Source organism: Notamacropus eugenii, chromosome 1, assembly GCF_028372415.1.
Source record: "Notamacropus eugenii isolate mMacEug1 chromosome 1, mMacEug1.pri_v2, whole genome shotgun sequence".
NCBI lineage: Eukaryota > Metazoa > Chordata > Mammalia > Diprotodontia > Macropodidae > Notamacropus > Notamacropus eugenii.
In genome coordinates this window covers 372,597,088-372,621,652 of record NC_092872.1, presented here as the reverse complement: position 1 = coordinate 372,621,652, position 24,565 = coordinate 372,597,088, and the positions used below count along the sequence as shown (strand labels likewise).

The 24,565-nt window shown below is 38.2% G+C and overlaps 1 protein-coding gene across 2 annotated transcripts in view; it reads right to left on the bottom strand.

Annotated features, from left to right (window-relative positions):
• KCTD16 (potassium channel tetramerization domain containing 16) overlaps nucleotides 1-24,565 on the bottom strand; it is a 342,071-nt gene that overhangs the window by 154,445 nt on the left and 163,061 nt on the right. The gene's annotated exons all lie outside the window — the stretch shown is intronic.

The window sequence follows — 24,565 nt, the reverse complement described above, 5'->3', positions numbered from 1 at the left end:
CTGTATGATCCTGAATTTATACTTAACCTTTCAATATTCATGACAACTTTCTGAGACTATAAGTTACAGAAGAGGTATCAACCTCTTTTGGCAAAGGGGATTTTCTCATCTCAGAGTTCCCTATAACAATGAAATCATAGGTCCAATTCTGACTTCTATCTTGAACTTGAAATCAGGCAATTCATAAATTGACTGTATGGTTTGCTTTCAAGATCTTTTCTTCTTAAGCAGCTCTTTGCCTGTGACTCTTCATTGCTGGGAAGTAAAGGGGGGAAGATGATATTTTCATATTATAAGAGGACTAAATCAAACAACATACAGAAATTTAAAGGCTTCCCCTCTATTTCCAATATTCTAGTCATCTAACGGGACCTGCATTTCATTGATGTAGTTACCCCTTTGCAGATATATGCAGATCTCAACACATCCATGCCAGTCCATTTTGGGTGACTTTTGACAAGGCTTCCTATAAACTCACCGCAACAAGTCTGCCCAAAATGCTGGACACTTGCTTCTCATTTTTCTGACTTTGAATATCAATGAAGCCCTAGAACTATCCATTGGTTATCCACTGCTCTTGCTGTGTAATCAGCCCATTTTTTATGTTTCTCTTTTGACATCCTCCTGTTATCATTCACCATGAACCATCACATTGCCCTTTGAGTGATCCTCAACTTGAATTCTCCAGAGACTATATAGGATCCCATGATTTCTAGCCATACAGCATCAATAGAGGACACTGTGGGTCCTTGTTCCTAGAAGAAGCTTTAGATCCTTTTCTTCTTCAGATATCTTAAGGAGCAAGATTCCAGCATCCTCATAACTATGTCGCCTCCTAATAACTAATAACTATGTCAAACCTAATGCTAAACCCTGCTCCTCTTTATTGAGAATAGTAGATAACTAGAGATACTCATGGCAATTACCATTGTGATGTCCTACTAGCATTTTTCAAGTTCAATATTATTTTAAGGATGGGGCTTCATGGATTATCCTCATACCACTTAAAAGCAATTACTTTTGCTAGTTAAGACCATTTCTTGAGTGAATCAATCAATCAGAACTGGTATGGTCTGTACAGATCCTCAAATCAATCAAACTCTGGCTAGGGAATGGGTCATACACCAAAGAAATTGTATAAAAGGAGGAGCTATCTGAACTGGAGAGAGATAGGACTGAGCTATTGCAGAGCAGGGAGATGTTGAAGGGTATCGTCAGCACTGCGGCCTCTTTGGAGCAGAGAATCATGGCTGAACCCACCAGCTGTACTCATCTACTCAAGGACTGTATGAACTTTAAGGGCCCATACATTATTCATAGGCATAAAACAAGCTAAAAATTTAAAAAGGATGTTAAATTTGAAAACTGGGGGAAGCCATGCAATTAAGGCTCCTTTCTGAGTAGAGCAGAGAAGTTCAGAGTAGGAGAAAAACACAAGGAAGAAACATTTTATTAATTTAACTAATTAATTATTATTAATATAATTAATTATTAAATTAATTTCATTAAGAAAAATATTAAATTAATTTTAATTTAAATTAAGCAACCAGGTGGAATAGTGAATAGAATGCCATACTCAGAGACAAAAGGAACTGAGTTAGAATCCTGACTTGGATACTTGCTAGCTTTGTGATCCTAGGCAAGTCATTTTCCCTCTCTCAAGTTCAGCTTATTCTTCTGTAAAATAGAGATAATAATATTTAACTCACAGGTTTGTTTAACTCAAAAGAAGTAATCTGTGCCAACATACTTTGTAAGCCTTAAAGCTTTTATGCAAATGCTAACTATTATTATCCCAAATCTGGCCCTAAGCCCTTGCTTAGTTAGGTCTTTTTCATAGCACTGAGATGATAAAAACTTCTAATATGATTTCTAAGTAATTATGCTTCTACTAGCCCAGAGCATGGCTTCTCTCTCACTTGCCATGGGTGAATAAAGATGAATGTCAAGAAAATGGCAAGAGTCCTACTCTCATGTGTAGGATCATAGCATTGAGAGCTAAATGGAGCCAGGAAGGGATCTCAGAGGTCAGATAGTCCAGTTCCCTCATTCCACCGATGAGGAAACTAAGGCCCTGGTAAAGTAGCATGTCCAGTGAGACACAGATAGGAATCTTCAAAAATGGAATTTGAACAATTTCTGGCCCCAGATCCAGTACTCTTTGCATCATTTACATCCCATCATTTACAAAGAAGGAACCTGAAGCTGAGTATAATGAAATAATTTGTGTGTTTTAAAATGGCAAAGATAAGATCTGAACCAAGACATTCTGTCTCCAAGTACATGTTTGTATACTGGTATTCTGGTATGGTAAAAAGAACTGGATTTACAATTGGAGGACCTAGATTCCAGTGCTGAAGTTGTTCCTTGCTGCTTGAGTGATCTTGAACATGTCACCCTCCGAAGATGATGAACCAGATGATCCGTAAAGACCTTTCTTGCTCTAAACCCTATGATTCAAAACATATTAAATTATTAACCAAATCTCCCAAGGAAAAGATTGAGAGTAGAGAGGGTGCTACAGGTTGCTATGATATGGATTGTTGGTATCCATCCACAAAGATATCAGTACCTATGCTTAATAATAGAGAGTCCTAAGTCCTAGGTACTCTGATGATCAGATAGAGGTCTCAAAGCCAGACAAATTGGAATTCTGACAGGTTATTCACCTTCAACAAGAAACTGCCATATGCATCTTGTACCTCAGACCTCATGGATGACCACCCATTGATCAAAATGTCAATTGTTATATAACCCCCTTCCTTTTTCCCCTTCACCTTAATACATATTGTGCTTCAAATCAGAAAAACTCCTCCTTGAGTACAAATCCAGCCTCAGACACTAGCTGAGTGACCCTGGCCAAGTCACTTAACCCTGTTTGCCTCAGTTTCTTCATCTGTCAAATGATCTAGAGAAGGAAAGAGAAGGAAAGGGTAAACCACTACAGTATCTTTGCCAAGAAAAGCCCAAATGGAGTTACAAAGATTCATGCAAAACCAAAACAACTCAACATCATCATCAACAAAAACCCTCAAATAAAAATTTGTGATACTTTAAAATTGCCATCAATTCTAGTACTTGCTCCTTTTCCCATGTCCCTGTCATCCCAGATAGCCATTTTCTCTATCTTGAGATACTGAGTGAGTCTTCCCTGATGATTATGAAAGGTATGTAACTCATCTTATCTTGTCCTCTCCTATCTCTTGGCAGAAGGAGAGGAGGAAGACAGCAGGCTTCCTTTGCCTGTGGAGGAGTGAGTGAGCATGCCACCCCCAGGGAGCCAGTTAGCCTCCATCAGTCCAAGGTCTATAATCTCGTCTCGGTTCCTGCCCCTGCTTTGCTTGGCAGCTCAGCTGCACTGTCGCAGGCTGGGCTCTCAAGCATGAAATAATGCTTTGTGCTGAAGTCTGAGAGAGGTGTTCAGTGGGGCTAGAGGTGATTGGAGGATTTTTTTTATTTTATTGTTTATTTTTATAAATGAAATAAGAGCATGCATGAAAAGGGTCTCCCAGGTACTCTATAAAAACCAGCAACCAGCACTACAGACAGGAATACAAATGACTAAGGAAAGGCAAGACATCTCTCAAAGGCTGTTTGAGTTAAGATACTAAGGCAAAACCAGAGAAAAACATTAATACCACCTCTAAGAAAATACCTGGGGTTCTGTTTCCTTTTAAGTACAAAGATAGCCCTATTCTACCCACCCACGCACAAAAGTATAAATTTCCTATTTCACTGATGCCTATATCTATATTCCCTTTGGCTTTGTCCCATCCTACGATGCAAATACCCCTTGGAAGAGGTTACACAATCATCCAGTCATCAGTCATTTACACTTCAGAGTGAATACGATTCAGACCTATTTCTGAGCAGCTTTGGATAGAGGAAAAATAGAAACACAAGGAAAGGATAAGCCCCCATTATTGTTCTCCTGGACTATTCAGATACCCTTCTTGCATGTGTTCCCACTTTCACTAACTCCTCCTATGAAACTCATGCTTTCTCCAACTGCCTAGATAAGACGACTTTCACACAGACCTGGGCATGCCACTCAGTTGCTCAAAAATCCTAGGTAGTTCCCTAGGGATTATTAAGCAAAGTTCAAATACCTGTGCCTATCATTCAAGGCTCTCTGTAATCTATAATCACCTTACATTTCCAATTGTATCTTATACTTCCCTCCTACACATGCTCTATGCTTCAGATAAATTTTATAGCTGTACGCCTTCCAAATGAGTCCTGTGCTTTTGCACACACTATTTGCTATGCCTAGAATGTGCTGCTTCCCCTCCTGAAATTCTTTTTGTTGTCAGTGAGTCATTTCAGTCATGCCTAACTCTTCTTGACTCTATTTTGGGGTTTTCTTGGCAAAGATACTGGAATGATTTGATATTTTCTTTTCCAGCTCATTTTATGGATGAGAAATTGAGGCAAGCAGGGTTGAATGATTTGCCCAGGGTCACACAGATACTAAGTATCTGAGACCATATTTGAACTCATGAAGATGAGTTTTCATGGTTCTAAACCCAGCATCCTGTCCACTAAACTACTCACTGTTCAAATGGCCGATCTTACAAGAAGCCTCCCTGATGTCCCCCGTTGGTGATGACCCTTCCGTAAAGATCCCCTATTGAACTTAGATTTCTAACTCTAATGAGCTAATCATGTAGTATAATCTAAGATAGTGATATTTCATAATGGATCACAGTCATATACTTGTCTGAAAGGTGGAAAAAAATATAAGCTCTTCCTTCATGTTTGCTAACAATAAAAGTGCATTTTTATTCGGTAGAAAAAACTGTCCACTCAAAAGTTCTTCTCCAACAGCCTTACTTGCAGATATCAAAATCATGCAAGATTCCTTGACAAAAATATAATAACAGAAATAACTTTGTTCAACAATTTTCAGTTTGTTAACACCAAAAGAGACTTCCATGTCACTTCCCAGCTATTTCCAGATCTTGCCATCTGCATTCCAACTATCTTTCCCAGCACTCTCCCTTCAGAGCCATCTGGACTCTGACCTTGGGACCCTGGGCTTGGGTAGGTGAGTTTTCACCTAAGCTGGATGAATGAGGTCTCTATGTCATATCTCAGACATTTGCAGACCATGTTGCTTATGTATGGATATTCTTCCTCCCTTTCTAACTCTGCCATGTGCTATTTTCCTTCTTAGAATGTCAGTTTCTTGAGGGCAGGGACTGCCTTTGTATTCGTATCCCCAGAGCTTAGCACAGTGCCTAGCACCTAGGAATCATTTAATATTTTTTTCATTCTTTCTTTCATTCATGTATGCTAACCAGTGATATTCAGCACTGTCATACAAAATGTTCAGAACAGAGTCCTCAATAAGAGAAGTTACCAAAAATGGCAATGTTCTTCAGTTTCCTTTGTTTATGGATGGCATTGTACTAACTGTATCAAATTCTAGAACATGGCAGCATACCCTTCCAAATAAAGTCTATCCATGTAAGAAAAAAGCAAGCAATGAAGAATGACTATTGTCTAGACTGATATATAGTTAGATGCACATTCTAAATAGCTTGTCATATGCATATTTTAGCCTGAGAAATGGACAGTCTGAAGGGGAGAAAGAAAATGCTCTGAAATTCCTTAGGAAAACTGCAAACTCGTTTCAATAACCCCAAATGTTTCCCTGAAAAAAGTCTCATTTTTTTTAAGATCCAAAGATGATATATAACTGAGTCATAGAATATTATACTCTGAAGAACAGAGGCTGAGTATCAACTAAAAGAAAAAAGAATAAATGTGTGGTGGGTGTGAGCAGGCTGCGATGCATTACAATTAAGGAACTATGCATAAGTCATACATAGTATGAAATCAGGGGAAGAACATACATATACATACCTATATATACATAGGAATATTTATATATATACATATATAAATATATACATATACTTACACTCATATATATATATAGGTATATATATATAAGTGTGTGTGTGTATGTATGTGTAACACACACACACAAACACACAGCTAAGTGGCACAGTGGATAAGTGCTGGGGCTAAGGTCAGGAAGGCCTAAGTTCAAATTATTTGGCCTCAGAAACTTACTAGCTGTGTGACCCTGTGCAAGTCATTTAAACCTGTGTGTGAATGTGTGTATATATATACATACACACACACACACACTATATATATATATATATATATATACACACACACACATACACACATATTCATGCATATGTGTATATGTGTATTATGAATGTGTTCACACATGTGGGTATGTATGTACACATGTATATGTGTGCATGTGTGTGTACATATAAATATCTATATATCTATATAGAAATAGATATGAACCAGAAATCATGTAGTTCATAGGAGAGCAGGGGATACCTTAGTGGTTTTCCATTAGTGTCTGTTGCATTGGATCCATGCAGTGTTAAGACAATTCAAGGAAAGCCCCTGGTACATTGGTTGTGACAACACTACGTGACAAATATATGGGGGAATAATATGTATAGGACTGGCATAGCCTGGGCAGGCATGGACAGGTAAGCAATCTGATTCGAGGAGCGACCACATCAATATGAGCACAGCACAAATGGATTATTAGAGCTACCTTTTTTGGTATTTAATCTTCTACTAGATTGTAAGCTAGCTCCTTAAAAGTACTAAGCAACATTAATATAGAACTCTAAGGCTTGCAAAACACTGCATATGGTTTATTCTATTTGATCCACAGAATAATCCTTTGAGATAAATACTGTCTCTGATTTTATTATCCAGTTATTCAATAAAAATTATGATTTTAATTTCAAATTAATAAATTCACATTAAAATGTGGCATAATGGATAAAGTTGGCCTCAGAATCAGTAAAATATTGGTTCAAGGTTTGTCTCTGGCACACATCCCATTTAATAAACATTTATTAAATGCCTAAAATGTGCCAAGCACTGTGCTTGGGACACAATTAACGAAAAAGACATCCCCTGACTTTAAGAAGTTTATAATCTAAAGGGGGAGACTGCACACAAAGGAGGCAGGAAAGTGGGAGGCTGGGATACCAGGGCATGTTGCTGTTGCTGTTTAGTCATTCCTATCATGTCTGACTTCTTTGGGATTTTCTTGGCAAAGATATTGGAGTAATTTTCCAATTCCTTCTCCAGCCCATTTTACAAATGTGGAAACTGAGGCAAACTTGCCCACGGTCACTTAGCTAGTAAGTATCTAAGGCCAGCTTTGAACTCAAAGAGATGAATCTTCCTGACTCTAAGCCCTGCACTCTCTCCAGTATGCCACTTAGCTGCCTTGTGCCAGCGAGTACCTGGCACTAAAAGCTGTGACACACAGTGGCTGTGTATCCCTAGGTGTATCACTTAATCTCTCAGTTCTCTAACTGAAGCTTTGAAACCTTAAGTTGTAGAGGTGTTCACTAGCTCTGACAGAGTTTGTTTATCCTGAGGTACCTTAAACTAATAATATCATAGGCCCACTTGTCACTATCAAGTCTATATTTTTAGATTTTATTAATATTATTATTATTATTATTATCATCCAATGGAACATAAACTCCTTAAGAGCAGGGACTGTTATATCTATAAAACCTAGCACAATGTCTGGAACAGAGAATATAACTAATAAATGTTTATCGACCAAATGAGTTGTTCCCATTTTACAGCTAAGGAAGGTTAAAATGACTAGCTTACAGTAACACAGCTTCTAAGCAACTACAGGCAGAACTGGAAACTGGTTATTTTTGCCTCCAGGTCTGGCATTCTATCCACAACAATATGCTGCTTCTTTGTAAAGACAGGAACAATTTTTTATATGAAACTTGAATTTTCATAATAATAATAATAGCTAGAATTTATGTAATGCTTTAAGGTCTGCAAACTGATTTACAAATATTATCTCCTGTGATCCTCCCCCAAATCTTGGAAGGTAGATGAAATTATTATTCCCATTTTATAGATGAAGGGACTGAAGCAGGCAGAGGTTAATTGACCCAGGAAATGTTTGAAGCTGGATTTGAACTCTAACCTATCCTGACTCCACAAAGAGCACTCTAACCACTGCACCACAGTGTTCAACAGACTAAGAATTCAATGCATGATTGCAGTATTTTATTTTATGGAATCATGTGTTCGAGAATACAAAGTGAAAAGAGAAGGCATCAACAAGGTATCAAAATGAATGAAAAAGAGAACGTTAATGACAGTAGCAAACCTTACCTATTCCAACACAAAGAAGAAATTCCCTAAATTATTAGTGGTTTAACAGAATGAGTACAGTTTCTTACAATTCTTATCTTATAGCTAGCTCATATCTCATTTGCCTAGTGATGGTGGCTGAGCTTTGGTTCTGTTCCAGACCTGTGATTTTATCAGTTTAGAGATCTCCCCATGTGGAAATTCCCTCTACCAAAACAGATCAGGAACCTAATCTGTAACATATTCTTAGAAGGAAGCTTGGAGTACTTAGAGGTTAAGCAATTTGCACATGGTCATGTAATTAACATGCATAAGAAAAATGACTTGAATCCAAATCTTCTGGATTTTAGAGCCAGCACTATATCAACGTGTATTCCTTGTATTTTGGGGATTTGGGTTTTTATGAAGACACCGGGCAATCTTTTCAGATCAATTTGGGAAAATATTTCCTTTTCAACATATTTCATGTTCATGGGATATTTAGTTTGATGTGCCTGCACAAATAAGAATGTTTTGTTTTGTTATTTGTTGGTTTTCCTTCCACAAATCATTTCACTAACTTTCCCTGGCTTTACCAACTGCTTCTCCTAGACAAATACTTCAGGAAGATGTTAAACTATAATGTCTAACATACAGCAAGAAGAGAATTTTAGAGCTGAGAAGAAACTTAAAGATCATTCAGACTAACATCCATATTTCTCAGATGAATACACTGATGAAAGCAATTTGGCCATAGCAGAAAAATCATGGAGCTGGGAGTCAGATGACTTTGAAAACCCCTAGCCCTGTTTTGTACAAACTGTATGACCTTGAGCAAGAATCTCCACAGGCTGTTGCTATATCTGTTAATAAAAAAAACAACAAAGTCGGCGTAAATGACTGCTTCAGTCCCTTCCAAATAACTGTAAGGTCTCTTCCAGCTAATTCCTGTAAGTCGTAAAGAGACAAAAAAAAAAAAAAATTACTTTTCTAAGGTCTCACATCTAGCAAGCAGTAGACCACAGGTCTGCAAGTATTTATAAAGTTTTGCTTAAATAATTTTTGATATAGTTACTTGTGGGAGATTTTTAAATTTGTTTTTATTTTCTGACAAGGGGGTGCTAATTTTTTAAAACTATGAACCAGGAAAACAAATTTGTAGAAGAGAGAAGTGCAGTGTTAAAAAAAAAAAAAGAGAGAGAGAAATCTTACTACTGTAACTTCTACCATAAAAGTATTTAATACATTTTGAAGGCTTAGGATGTGTGTCCCATTACTAAAATTCATAGGAGAATTTGTATTTAGAGAGAATTTGCTAAGAGTCTATCTGGAGAATGGAGACTACAACAGATCCTTATTTATGGGAATATAAACTGGATTTATAAGGCAATAATGATTGAAGGTGAGATAGCTAATGATTTAGAAAAGTTCCCTTGCTTACTGATATTATTTCCTTTCTGTTTCTAAAATAATCATCTTTTCATGAAAATATGTTGCTTAAAAGCTACTGGAGTTTTCCATTAAATCTGTCAACCATCCCATACAGTCCTAATTTCACATTGAGGTCTTAAATGTTCCTTAATGCAAAAGATATGCATTCACTTTATAAAGGGAAATATTTGCCATTGAAAGTTATTGAAAAGGAGAAAAATGTTTGTGTCTACATATCTTAATAGAGTAGATTGCCTTTGGGGTATTCCTTTCAACACTGTAACATCAGAGTAGCTACATCCTTTAAAAAATTACAAAGTATCATGTAGACTTTTCAGTAGAAAGACAAACAGAAAAAAAAGAATGGGAAGGAAGGAAACAAAGAAGGATGGAAGGGAAGAAAGGGAGAGAAGGAAGAAAAAAGAAAAGAAGGAAAGAAAGGAAAGGGAAAAGAGAGAAAGGGATGGAAGGCAGGAAGACAGAAAAGGAAGGAAGGAAGGAAGGAAGAATCAGTAAAAAAATTGGTTAGTCTGCCTTAAACTGTTTCATAAACTGTAATCCTTTACAAGCTATGCATTGATCATAACTTGGTGAAGGCAGACAAAATCATTTCTATCCCACGAAATTGTACCTTTCTATCTAATTACCATGCATGTCCCACTACCTTTAACACCACCTGCAACACAAGTATTTTTCAGAAATGTAACCAGCTTGAATAATCTCTAACAACCAATAAAGAATATTGATCCACATTGGTTTTTCTCCTGAAGAACTAAGCAATTATCTTACTTGAATATCGGATAGTAAAAGGAAACAGGTGAGAGAAAAGGAAAAAAACAAAACATTAACCAGCATTGCTTAATTAGGTTAAAACTGTCTTTTTTTAATAACATGGGAGTTTAAAAAAAAAAACAAACCCCCTCCTAATGATCTAATTAGAAGTAGCATCAAGAAGTGAGTAAATAAACAAAAATGTTTATTGCAAACCTGTTGACAACTTAGGGGGAAAAAAACTCCAGAAAGCAATAACCTCTTCCACCTTTTATTTCCTGCCCTTCCTGTATCCCAGTTCCCCTATGTATTGTTTGCTTCCTCTTCTCAATTCTCCTACCTCCCAGTCCTGATCAAATAACTCAGTACAGTAATAAATATGTTTTGAGAAGAGAAACCAGCGTCCAAGGGAAATGATCTGATTCCTGTTTTAGAGAGAGGTTTTCTACTACAAGCAAGCAGGGAGATAGTGCTGTGAAGGCAGTTACCACTAAGAGCAGCTGAGACAGGCCCAGGGATGCTGGGAGGCCTTATCCACAAGTCACTGATGAATCTGTGGAAATGACAGTTCTCTGCCACTAAGTGAGCCTGTAGTTCAAACCAGCAGTAGAAGCGAAAGTTATAAACAGGGCACTGGGAAAAGCAAATCAAGGCTTTTGTGCTCCCAGCTAAAATGAACTGCTCCACAGTACAGTCTGAAACTTTTTATCCAGCCTGAGAATCATTAGCTGGTTTCAGCATGTGGAAATATATTCACTGCCCAGATTTTTAAAAGGCAAGAAGCCTTAGCCTAGAAAGGGCCCCAATGTGACAATGGGGTCTCTGCCAGCTTGCTTCTCCTGTCAAAAAGAAAGATTCATCTGTTTATTTCCAGTTGCTTTCATTGGAACAATTCTCTACACCACCCCCCCTGCATAATTATAAAGCAATTATTTGCTGGTTCTCACTTTATTGGTTACTACTTTTACTCAAAGAATAGCAATTACTGTATAATTATAGTACATGGGTATCTGCGCATTCTAAACTGCTCCTACCAGCGATGAATTATCCAGTCAGTGTAGCTCTAATTATGCATTCTATAGAGCCTAAATATGTAATGACTGTGTAGTTACATATTAATAAATGCTGCCCTCCCTCCTCTTTTTTTGCAGAGCCTGGCATTATACAATACCATTTGATTCATTCTCATGTCATAACCTGTGGAAGCAATATCTTTATTCTACTTGGATATTGGGAAGCCCAAGGGTTTCCAAAGCCTCTTAGGCCCAGAAACCCCTTTTCTCATCCAAGTATACTGATTGAAGCTGAGAGAAAATAACACATAACCAAGTCCAAAAATTTATCTGCAACCTGCCTTTGGAATGGCTTTTTTTCTTCTGGAAAACCCACAGCCATGGCAGGGATTCAAGATTTGCAGGTGCAGAGGCCCCAGACTTCACTCTCTTGTCTTACCTATGTGTAATAATCACTGCCAAAGGAAGAGTTGGACTCATAAGCAGGGAAAGAGATTGAATTTGGTTTCAGGAAGTAATTTGTTTGTTGGGGCTTGAGGGGGGCTTCTTTTGGTCTCAGGATAGGTATTAGGGGGTGCCAAGTATTTGAGATGAAGGGGAGGAAAGGGTTTAGAAGACCAGAGACTTGTTCATTTCAAAGTAAACAAAATTTTGTTCATTTTATCTGAATACTAGTAATAAATAAACATACACAAAAAAGTTGTATACAGAAAACACAACAAACTAAGAAGTTGCAAGTTGTAATGGGAAGAGAGCTCTACCATATCTGGAGTTAGAGAGATTGAGTTCACATCCTGGCTTGTTTCCTTTCCATCTATGTATCCCTGGGAGTCACTGTGGTCTTCTGGACCTCAGTTTTCTCATCTGTAAAATGAGAAATTGGAACAGATCCCCTCTAAGGTCCCTTCTAGACTTAAATCTATGATCCCATCATCATACAATTCTAGAAGACTTCCATAAAAACTCATATTTCTAAGAGTAGAACCTTTTCTAATACATTGCAATTGTAAGTTCAGTCCTAAACTTTTGGGGCTCCCTGATTGTCGGGAAAACAGATGGCTGGACGTAGCAACTCCAGGAGGCAACAGACATTGAAGGAGAGAGTGGCCCAGCCAGTTCTCACATGCATAGAACCATGAATTTGGAGCTGGAAAAGACGTCAGAGGTCATCTAATGCAACATTCTCATTTTACAAGTTAGAAAAGTGAGGCTTATTGAGATTAAGGGACTTACCCTAGGTCATACAGGCAGTAAGCATCAGAGATAAAATCTGAACTCCAGTCCTCCAGCTCCAGAGCCAGAGTGCGCTGTCTGCAGCGGGAGAACCAGCAATAAAATCACTGATTTGCCTTCTTGCTTTCCCGATGTATTTTTTTAAATATAGGGACTTATAGTTTCATTGATATGATGAATTCTTGGAAAGGAAACCTTTTCTACCAATGCAGAGCTACAACAATTAGGCAATTTATTGTTCTCGTCAATTGCTTGCTGTGTGTGTTGGGGGCTGGTGGGGTGGGTGGATGAGAAGTTAAATGACTTGACCAGGATTAGTGGTTCCCATCCTATTCTTCCTGATTCTTAACCCACTATCTCACTACATATGTGTAATCAATATATAATACCTCTTCTCACTCTCCTACCCCCATCAAGACTCCCTTATGCACAACCAAGAAAGGCTGCTTTGAAAAGCCATTAGCCCTTTCAACATACATCCCAGGATACAAATTGCTCTTTGGTTTTATCCTTTCAGAGTCATTTACTTCGGAATTCTTTGGATTTTTGGGAGTGAGGGAAGAGGGAATTGGGAAGGCAGCTGAACACTACTGGCAGCAGAGATGGTGCAAATAGTCTGACTGTGGGTGAAGGCACAGCCGTCTGGGAAGTCTGAACTGTGCTCCTGCCAGACTTAATAGAAAGCTGCTCCTGGAGAGGGGATCCACTGTGGTGGGGCTTTAGAAGCAGCAAGTTAGTAGTACTTGTTATCACATGGCAACACAGGTCAGCAGAAGACTGAGATGTGAGGTGTTGGGCTACTTCTTGGATTCTGGCACTTAGGGGCAAAGGAAAAGAAAGATCACTTCATGATAGTTGAAAGTCTTTATCTGACCCCCTTAAGTTTTTCCTTCAAAGTAATATTAGACATTCATTGTAACCAAATTTCTACAGGATAAATATAAAAGGATAAGAGGGATCAGGAGAAGGGTGGTTCCTCAGGCCTGAAAGACACAGAAATATCAGTAACTAGGTAAAAACATATTTTGGAACAAACACTAAAACTAACTGAAAACTGAATTAATATACTTTTATCTTTTACTGAGGGATGTTTTCCTTTTCTCTGATCTGGACTAGCAGCAGAGTGGATTACTTAGTATCTAGTCTGCATACAAGTATATGATCATGTGGATTCCTCCATTAGAATTTCACCTCCATAAAGGCAAAGATGGTTTCATTTTTTCCCTATTCCTCCCTAGAGCCCAGAGTAGGTACTTAATAAGTAATTATTGATTAGCTGATTAGATGAGATTCAAACAGAGATAGGACAATGAATAAAAATTCAGAGATGGTCTCTTTCAGCCCTGATTCTGAGCACTAGCAGGTCTTCTGCAACTTGAGTGATTAGCTTATTTAAGAAGTGATATCTTCAGTTATTGGGAAACCTTATAAGTTTCCTCTACAGCAAGAGTTCTAAGTCTATAAACATTTTTAATAGCTGTTTTTCAATATAGTTAGCAATAAAATGAATAGCTAGGTACGTGGTACAGTGGGTAAATATCCTCACCTTGGAGTTAAGACCAGTTAAAATCCTATCCCAGACATTCACAAGTTGGGTGGCCCCAGATAGGTAGCTTAGCTTCTCTTATCTTAAGCTTTCTTCCTCTGTAAATTGGAGATAATAATAGTAGCCAGCTCACAAGGTGGTTGTGCAGATCAAATGAAATAACATGCACAGTGCTTTGCAAACCTTAAAGCCCTATATTATTGTTTATTACTATTGGCTCCTTTGTAGTCTCATCTACTTTATTTCATGCATTTAAAAGCATTCTGAGAAGGGACCCATATGTTTCATTAGATTTCCAAAGGGATCCACCATACACACACACACACACACACACACACACACACACACACACACACACACACACACACACACACACTAAGAATTATTGCTCTTAACATTAGATCCCTTTAAATCTTGATTTCTGCCATTGGAAGATTTTGTTGTTGTTCTATCTGACTCTTAATGACCCCATTTAGAGTTTTCTTGGCAAAGATGCCCATTCTTTCTCATTTTGCAGATAAGAAACTAAGGCAAACAGGGTTAAATGACTTGTCCAGGGTTACAGAGTTATTAAGTGTGTGAGGCCAGATTTGAACTCATGAAGAATTTTCCTGGTTCCAAACCCAGTACTTTTTGAGTACCTAACTACCCCATGGCTTTAAGGATTACAAAATGTAATAGAAATGTTATTTTATTCAGTGTCCCAAATCCTCTGAGGTAGATATATACATACCATGCCAATTTTTCAAATTATCATAGTATTGAATTGGAAAGGATCTTAGAAAACAATTATTAAAAACCCTTCAATTTGCAGATGAGAATATAGTCCTAGGCAGCCTAGAATCACTCAACTGATACACATATAAAGGTAGCAGTGTCAGGATTTGAATCAGATCTTCTGATTCACAATATATTGCTTTTTTAATGGTACCACAGAAATTGAAGTACGGAGAAATTAAGTGACTTACCTCTGTCCACTCAACTAGTAAGTGTCAGAGGCAGGATTCAAACCCAGATATCTTTTGACTGGAGGGCCAAAGCCAGGGACAGGCCCAGAACTCTTTATGCTACAACTCACAAAGAATGAAAACCAATCATCTTCTGAAGCAACAGTGTTTTTCATGGGGCCATTTTTATAGATGTGGCTATTATATATAAATATCCAGATATAAATGTGGATAATCTTTCATTGGGCAGCTAGGTGGTAGAATGAATAGAGACCCGGACCTGGAGTCAGGAAGACCTCTGTTCAAATGCAACCCCAGACACTTACTAGCTGTATAACCCTGGACAAGTCACTTAACCCTGTTTGTCTCCATTTCCTCATCTGTAAAACGAGAAGGATTTGGCAAACCACTCCTGTATCTTTGCCAAGGAAACCACAAATGGGGTCCCAAAGAGTCAGACGTAACTGAAAGAACTCAATAATTAAAGCCATACATAAAAATGCCAGCTATTGTTATAGGATTGAGTACTGCAGAATTTGTAGATCATCTAGTATAGTCCTCTTATTTTACAAAGAAATGGAGACCCAAAGAGGAGAATCAATTTGCCAGAGGCTATACACACACACACATACATATACAGACACACAGACACAGACACACACACACACCACCACCACCACCACCATTAAGTAGCAAAGAGAGGTCTGATTACAAATCCAGAAGTTTTTCATCACATATATGTTTCCAGATAGGCTGCCTATCAGGTGGTACTACATAAATATGTCCTAAGAGGAGAGAAAGTAACACTGCTATCATAAAATCAACATTTTCAAAACTAAAACCCTCTAGTCCAGTGGAGATTTCCTAATTAACAAGCATTGATTATATACTTACTTTGGTAAGATGCAGTATACACCAGTAGTGTCAAACTCAAATAGAAACCTATAAACTATACCTAAGGATTTCTGTGGGTCACATATCCACTTAGTTAAAAAATGTAATGTTATTTATACTTTATCCTATCTTTGTTTTGTTAAATATTTCCCAACTACATTTAACCTGAGTTGGGGAGCACTCAGGAGGGTTCTGCCATGTGACCTTCTGGCCACATGTCTGAAACCTCTGGTGCAAAGGGTTCAAATGGACACAGGACCTACCATTAAAGGAGCTAAAATGCCAGTAACCATTGTGCCACCTATCTAGACAGATATAATGATCATGATAATAATTAGTATTTATATATCTCATTGGATCCTTGCAATAATCCTTTAAAATAAGTGTTATTTTTATCCCCATTTTACAGATGAGGATGCTGAGGCAAATCAAAGTTAAATGCTTCACCCAGGGTAACCCAGCTAGTATGTGTCTGAGGCCAGATTTGAACTCATGTCTTCCTGTCTGCAGGCTTGACTCTCTTCCTAGCTGCCTGTTGTTTGATCCTCTCTTTTATGGCATGCAACTCATTAACTATATAATTATGAGCAAATAACTTCACCACTCTGTAGCTTAGTTTCCTCATCTGCAAAATGATAATGAAAAGATTGTTATGGAACTAACAATATATGTTAAGATTTATTTATATACTCATATCAATGATAATGATGCCACTCAATAGAAGAGGCTTTAGAACTCAGATTGTCACTTCCCAAAGGTCACACACTTAGCAAGAGGCAGAAACAGTAACCAAGCCTAAGTCTTTAGAATCCTAGTCTTACTCATGCCATGCACACTAACGCGACCTCTCCAAGTAGCAGTCAAACAGTACTGATCAGACACAGATTGTAGGCAGAGCCAAGTTCCATGGACATGTCATGATTCAAAGGTATGAGAAGACAGATGCCCTGTCATTAAAACTTTCACAGTCTTGTTGAAAAGACAAGATCAATGTATACAAAATATACATATGCATACATTAAGTAAATATGTATTTGGGATTACAAACAATGTATAATATAATACAAATAGGTTATGCAAATAAATATCATTATTAATAATCTTATAGAGACAGAGAAGACTCATTTTAATGCATTTTCATTCAATCACTACTTATTAAGGGCTTACTTTGTGCCAGACACTATACTTGTCCCTAGGGATAATAAAAAAAAGTAGTTCCTGCCCTTAAGGAGATATAGCATTCTGCTATGGAGGAACGTTACACACAGAGAGGAGTAAAATAAAATAAGTATAAAGATAATTACCAAATAGTTTGGAGTGGAGTGCCAACAGCTAGAGGAATCAGAAAAGGCCTCATTGAGGAGTTGGGACTTGAGTCAAGGTCCCAAGCCAGGTCAGCAAACATTTATTTCGTGCCCAGTGTAAGTCAGGTGGTAGTAGGTAGCTCAGTGAATAGAGTGCCAGGCTTGGAGTTGGGAAGACTCACTTTCCTGAGTTCAAATCTGGCCTTATACACTTACCAGCTGTGGAACCCTGGGCAAGTCACTTAACCTTATTTGTCTCAGTTTCCTCATCTGTCAAATGAGTTGGAGAAAGAAATGGGAACCCACTTCAGTGTCTTTGCCAAGAAAACCCTAAAGGGAGTCACAAAGAGTCAGACATGACTGATCAACATTGGTCCAAGCATTGGACATACAAAGAAAGTCAGAAAATAGTCTTTGATCTCAAAGAACTCTTATGCTCTTATTTGAGAGATTAGATGCAAATTAATATGTGCAAACAAACAATAGATAAATAAATGATAAATTGGAGATAATCTTAGGGGAAAGGCACTTAAACTAAGCCTTGGAAAAAACAGATTATGATTTATTTAGTTAGTTATTGCATATTTTGACCACAGACTCTGTTCTAAATATAAGAGGATCTTAACAGCTATTCATATTCAAGGATGCAAATTACAGATGTTTTCTGCTTGTAGCATATGAAGATGCATATGAGCCAGTAAGGCTCTGGAATACATTGGAAAGAGCGTAGACTTCGAGTAAAGAGATACCTGAGTTCAATCCTGCCCTTTATACTTATGAGCTATGTGATGATGGGTAATTCACTTTAACCTCTCTGAGTAATAGAGAGTCTCATTTGGAAAATTAGAGATATTTACCTTTCATAGATTTCCTCATTTGTAAAATGGCAATAACACATATTTCACAGGGGTTTTTTTAACTATCAAAAGAAATCTTTGCAAATCTACTCTGTGAATGAAATTACAATATTATGCTGTGAGGGTCTATGACCAGGATGGTCTGATCAGTACTGACAGTATTGTGAACTTGGGTTTCACCAAAAATGAGGCAATGAGATGGCATCATAGAATTTGGAGCTGGAAAGGACCTTAGAGATCTCTAACTTCCAGTCTTCTCCATTTACAGACAAGGCAACCAAGATGCAGAAAGATTAATTAGTTTGTCCAAGGTCACCAGGCAGTAAGGAGCAGAATTGCTATTTGAACCTAGATGCTCTAAGTAGAAATTCAGTGCTTTTTCCACTTCTCCTCCTGCTGTGAAAGGATGTGAAATTGCTCTTTTCGTCAATCTATTTTCCTGAGTCAGGATAGATCTTTGCTATTCTCTACATAAAGGCAGATAATGATGAGCCACTTGTGAGAATTTAGCTCCATTGAGGAACTGGTTTCAATAGACTGTCAGGGGCCATAAAGCCACCTCCCTGCACCTTCTCACAGGTGGCAAGAGGAAATGGCTCCTCAGTAAACATCCTGAAAGCACTTGCAGTGAAGAGGACTTGTAACTTGCATTGTAGAAAGCAATGAGAGGAAGTTCCATTTGCAATCAGAGCCCACAGCACTGAAACACAGTGAACATTTGAAGCAGCAAGCCTCACTTTCAATGCATTTCTGCAAATATTTGTTTTGCGCTTACAGTGTGATCAGAAGCCCTTTGAATGGCCTTACTCTGGAGTGATTTGTAATCTAACTAGGGAGACAGAAAATAGTTAAAATAATTAAGAAGATATATGATGAAATATCAAATGGTAGTGCTTGTGGTACAGTGCAGAGTTCTAGATTTAGAGTGAGAAGAGCTGGGTTCAGATTCCAGATGTGCCACTTGGCACAAGGCATTCACCTTTCCTGGGTTTCAGTTTTCTCACCTGAAAAGTAAGAGCTCTGGAGTAGATGAATGACTTCCTAAGGTCCTTTGCAATTCTAAATCTCCCATAGCAGAGAATATACTGGACTGAAGTCGGGGAGACTTCGAAGTACCACCCCTAATACTGATACTATGGCAATGGCAAAATCACTGAAGTATGTTGGGCCTGAGTTCCTCATCTGGAAAAGGAGGGATTGGACTAGACAGCTGCAAAGCTTCCATCTCTAAACAAAGGATCCTATTGGAACATGGAGTCCTCTAACTTTCCAACAGTTATATTGCTAGATCTTAAACTAAAGCTATCACATCTCCATAACTTGGGGGTTAGAACGTTGAATTTGTTTCTCCTGGCCACTGGCTATAGTTTTTCCCTGTAAATGAATCCATCTGTCAAAGAAGACTAGATCAGTGCCCAACCTTCTCAAGCTACCAATTTGCCCCTCTATAAAGGATATAGCATATTGCAGAAATTGGCATGACAGGACACACATACCAAACTACCTCTCAGTGCCTATTTTTCCTTCATACCCTTGCAATAGAGACATCTGCTACATAGTTCAAGTGGTGTCACACCATGAATATCGCTATAGCTGTGATGTTTCTCACCTGGCACAAGTTGTCTTAAGGTCCCATCTTTCAACTGAAGAGATTTGGTAGTGTCTACTATATGCCAAGTTCTGAGCTAAGCACATTATAATTATTATCTCAATTGATCCTCCTGGGAACCGTGAAAAGTAGGCACTGCTTTATACTTGGGGAAAACAAGGAGAGGTTTTGCCCAAGATCACACAGCTAGGAAGTATCTGAGGCTGACTTTGAACTTCAGTCTTCCTAACTCCAATCCCTGTGCCACCTAGCTTCCACTTCCAATGGAAGGAGAAGCAAAAAGCATCCAAATTCAGTGACCTGAATCCAACAAACTTACTTTACATAAATCATACATATAGCATTCATTCATTCATTCATTCATTCATTCATTCAACAAACCTTGATTAAACGCCTAATATGTGCCAAGTATGCTAGGCACTGGAGATTAAAAAGACAAAAATGAAACAGCCCCTGCTTTTAAGGAACATGCATTCTGCTGGGGGATGGGGGAGAAAACAAGATGTATACACAAAAATTTTATTACCAAGTTTTGACAACTAAGAGGATCAAGAAAGTCCTTATGTATGCACTGAGTCTTTAAGGAAGCTCAGAATTCTAATGGTGATAGAGAAGAGGGGAGATTTTGGAGGGGAGCAGGAGGTATAACTTGGGCAAAGGCACGAAAGAGAGAGATGGAGTATCATCTGAAAGGAAGAGGATTTAAATAATTTTTAAATGTGACATATGGAACATAACATATGTGATTTACATTTTGTATTTTTCCTTCTTTCTTTTTTTGGTCTCTGTTTTCTTTTGCAATATAGCTAATACAGAAATATGTTTTGCATTACCGTACATGTATAATCTACATCAAATTACTTGCCTTCTCAAGGAGAGGGAAGGGTAAGAAGGGAGGAAAGGAATTTAGAACTCAAGATTTAAAAAAAATAAAATTATACATGTAATCGAGAAAAATAAAATAATGATAAAAATAACATGTGAGAGGGGTAATGTGAAATCAGTCTAGCAAGATGAGTCTGAGTCAGATGGTAAAGGGCTTTAAAAGCCATGCGGAGGACATTGTATGTTATCCCAGAGGCAGCAGGGAGACACAGAAGTTTGTAAAGAAGGAGGACAACACAGGTAGTCTTTTGTCTCAGCAATATCACTTTAGCCTTGGCCTTTTCAAGCTAAGGTCTTTAACAGGTCTCAGTTCCACAAAGACAATGCCTATTCAGTGATTAAGGCTTTCAAGTCAAAACAGAAACAACTGCTATTTATATTCATTCTGAGCTAATCAGGGTCCACAAAGTTAGGAAGCAGTACTTCACCTGGAAAATATCCTCCTTTTCCAGCTCTTTTTCTACTCACAGAGGTTGCCGTTTGTCCTTCATTCTAGAAGAGGACCATGACATCAGGAAAATGATATCATGGCATGCAAGTGAATTGGACTTAAGTGAGGGAGGGCTGTGCAAAGTCACCAGCCTCACTTTCTTCTTCAGGGCCATTTGAGTCCAGTGGCCAGATATTGCATCCTGGGCCATCTTCAGCTGTCCTGATTTATTACTAGAAACTGGACCCAGATGACTGCAGAGGTGAAAGTGAGGCTGGTGACTTTGCACAGCCCTCCCTCACTTAAATCCTATTTACTTGCATGTCATGACAACATCTCCCTGATTTCTTGGTCGTCTTTGAGAAAAAAAGACAAACAACAGCAATCATTTTAGCACCTGAGTGGAGCATTAGAAAAGAGAGAACTAAAAAGACCAATCATGACTGTCACAGAAGTCCAAGTGAAAGGTGATGAAGGCCTTAACTCTGGTGGTGATAGTGTGAGTGAAGAGAAGGGAATTAAGCAAAAGATGTCGGGGAGAGAGAATCAATAATACTCAACAACCAAATGAACCAAATGACCCCAAAATACCAACATGCTGGGTCCTGCTCAGATGAATTCGACTCAAGCCTTCTTTCAGTCAAAATAAAATAAAGTTTATTAAAGATTCGCCATATTGGGTTGACTCTTAAGAAGCCTAGCCATTTGTGACACTTATCTTAACAAGTGGGCCAGATAGAATCTAAGCTGTATTGAGTCTGAGCTAGATTCAATCTGAGGAGAGGGGAGAAGGTAAGAAAGACTTGTGAGGCAAGGACCACTCCAGAGTTGCAAACTCCAGTGATTAGGAAACTGCTGGTCCCTTCTACAAGAGTAGAGCACAGACTTCTGACCAGAAGGAAGGGTAACATAGTAGAATTTTGAACTTATAACTGAAAATAATATCACTTATTCTGTTTCACCCCAGTGTAGAACTAGGAGAAATAAATGGGAAGAAGCAGAAAGGCAAATCTGAGCTTGTTCATTCAGTCAACAAACTTTCATGAAGTCCTATGTCAAGAACAAGGCACTAAAGCCTGAGTCCTCAAAAACTTTGCTAGTGGAGTGCAAGCTCAGTCTAGTTCTACCATGTAGGAAAACCTTCACTGGCAAAATATGGCCTAGAAAGCAGATTGTGTGTATTTTATGAGGAATAGCCTAAATGTGGGAAGGTTTACAGTCAGTAGGCTGGCCACTTGGTCAAGAATTCTTTGGGCATAACAGTAAGTAAAATGAAGAAACATATTCAAAGACCTCTGATGGGGTACAGACTCTGGGAACCTCCTTGAACTCTCCTTGAATCTTCCCGCATCATCTGGCTCTTCATACACAAATCTGTTACCCTTAACCTAGCCTGGCCCTCCATTGTCTGATATTTCCTGATTGCCAGCAGCTGTTTCCCACCCTCCCTCAATCACCCCAGTCCCATTAAGATCCTCCTTGGACTTCCCCTCAGGACCCTCCCTCAAACCCTTCTCCCATCACCCCAGACTTCTAGACCACTCCCAGATCCCTCCAACAATCTTTCTGCATATAAGCACCATCTCACCTCCTTGAAGGGGCTCAAATTGAATCTAGCTCAGACTCCATATAGTTTAGATTTTATCTGGTCCACTTGTTAACAAAAGCATCACAAATGGCTAGGCTTCTTAAGAGTCAACCGAATATGGTGAATCTTTAACAAGCTTTATTTTACTTTGACTGAAAGAAGGCTTGAGTCGAATTCATTCAAGCCGGACCTGGCATGTCAGTATTTTGGGGTCCCAAGCACCCTGAACCTCAACACCACCCCCCAGTCCAATTACTTTATAGTCCACTTCTCCTGCAGTGATGGTGGATGGATGACTGAAAAGTGAGCAGAAGGTGCTAAGAACTGTGTAGTTTTGAGAACATCTATAAATATTACCTTAGCTATTGGTATTCTAAATGACAGATAGCTGTCCATTGGATATCATCCTGAAAGAACTGTATGCGATCAGTCTTGACATTCTTGTTATAAATGAAACCTGAAGACAAAAGGAAAGGGTGGCTACATGGAAGGATGATTCATAGGTTCATGGAGAGGAAAATAAAGGGATTGGGAAAATTGATTTCACTTTGTGCCCAAATAGCAATGAGAAACATGATTTTATAAAACATTTGATTAACTCTTATTTTGGTGTTTTATGAAAAGCTTTTGAAGAAATTCCACCATGAAAATAAAAGTGGTATATACATCAAACTCATTAATAGAGAACAATGAAGTAGAGAAGTGCCTCAAAGACCTTCCATATTAAATTAACTTTGGTACACAGTGACATCAATGTAAAGGTAGAATTAGGCAAAAGTGGAGAAAATATCTTGAGAAACAGAGCTCAGAATTATAGCATGATAGAAGGAAAAAAATTTGTGTACAATACAAGCTTCACGTTGATACTTCAGAAATGTTTTCTTCCAGAAAATAGAAGGAAAGAGGGACTGTTTCATTCTTTCTCTCTCTCTCTCTCTCTCTCTCTCTCTCTCTCTCTCTCTCTCTCTCTCTCTCCCCAGCACCTAGTTCAATTGATACAGGGAATTCTCTGTACAGGGAATGTGGCAAAAACCCATCTACCAATTCAGGTTGGTACTTTCTCAACAACTGATCTTCCTAGAAATGTCTAAAGAACTATGAAGGGGGATACCTTATCCAGGATCATCCAGTAAGCATATGGCAGACCTGGAACTTGAACCCAGGTCCTCCTAGCCTCAAGGCCAGCTCTAGTAGCAAGTGTGGTATAGAATTTTTATTGAACCTTCTGAAATGTCTGAATACATTTGGGAACCTCCGTAGGAACCTAATAAATGTTTATTGAATGTTCAGGAAAAGAATCAGGAGGTCCCAAACATGGTAAGCAACATGTAACACAACAAACGTCAAAATTGATTATATTTTAACAAACAGGAAAAGATTCATTATAGATAATGGAGTCATTCCTAAATCCTCTATCCATGTATGGACTGACCACTAATTTGTAAGAACAAAGATCAAAATAGATATAAAGCTACAAGAAAGTATAAAAATGAGAAGATATGGCATATATTAAAAAAATTTCAACCCAACCCATTTAAACTTGCTATTGATATGCCAAACCAGGAAATGAACAGAAGAAAGTACCTCAAGCCCAGCTGTTATAACTTTACATAAAATTTAGCCAATTTAAGTCAATTTTCAGAGCAAGTATATGAAAAGTAACATAAAAAAACTTACCTTAATCAGCAAACACTTGATTTACTTGCCAAGTTGAGAGATGTGGCAATCAAAAATCACACTGGTTTAGAATATCAACTTGTTTGTAAAGTCTTAAGCAAAAGTATGGTGGAAAATTATTAGCAACAGTAATTCATAAAACAGCAAGAAGCAAGTGAGGGGAAAATAAGTTTAAGGAATACATTGAGAAAGAACATGATGGAAGACAAGGGGG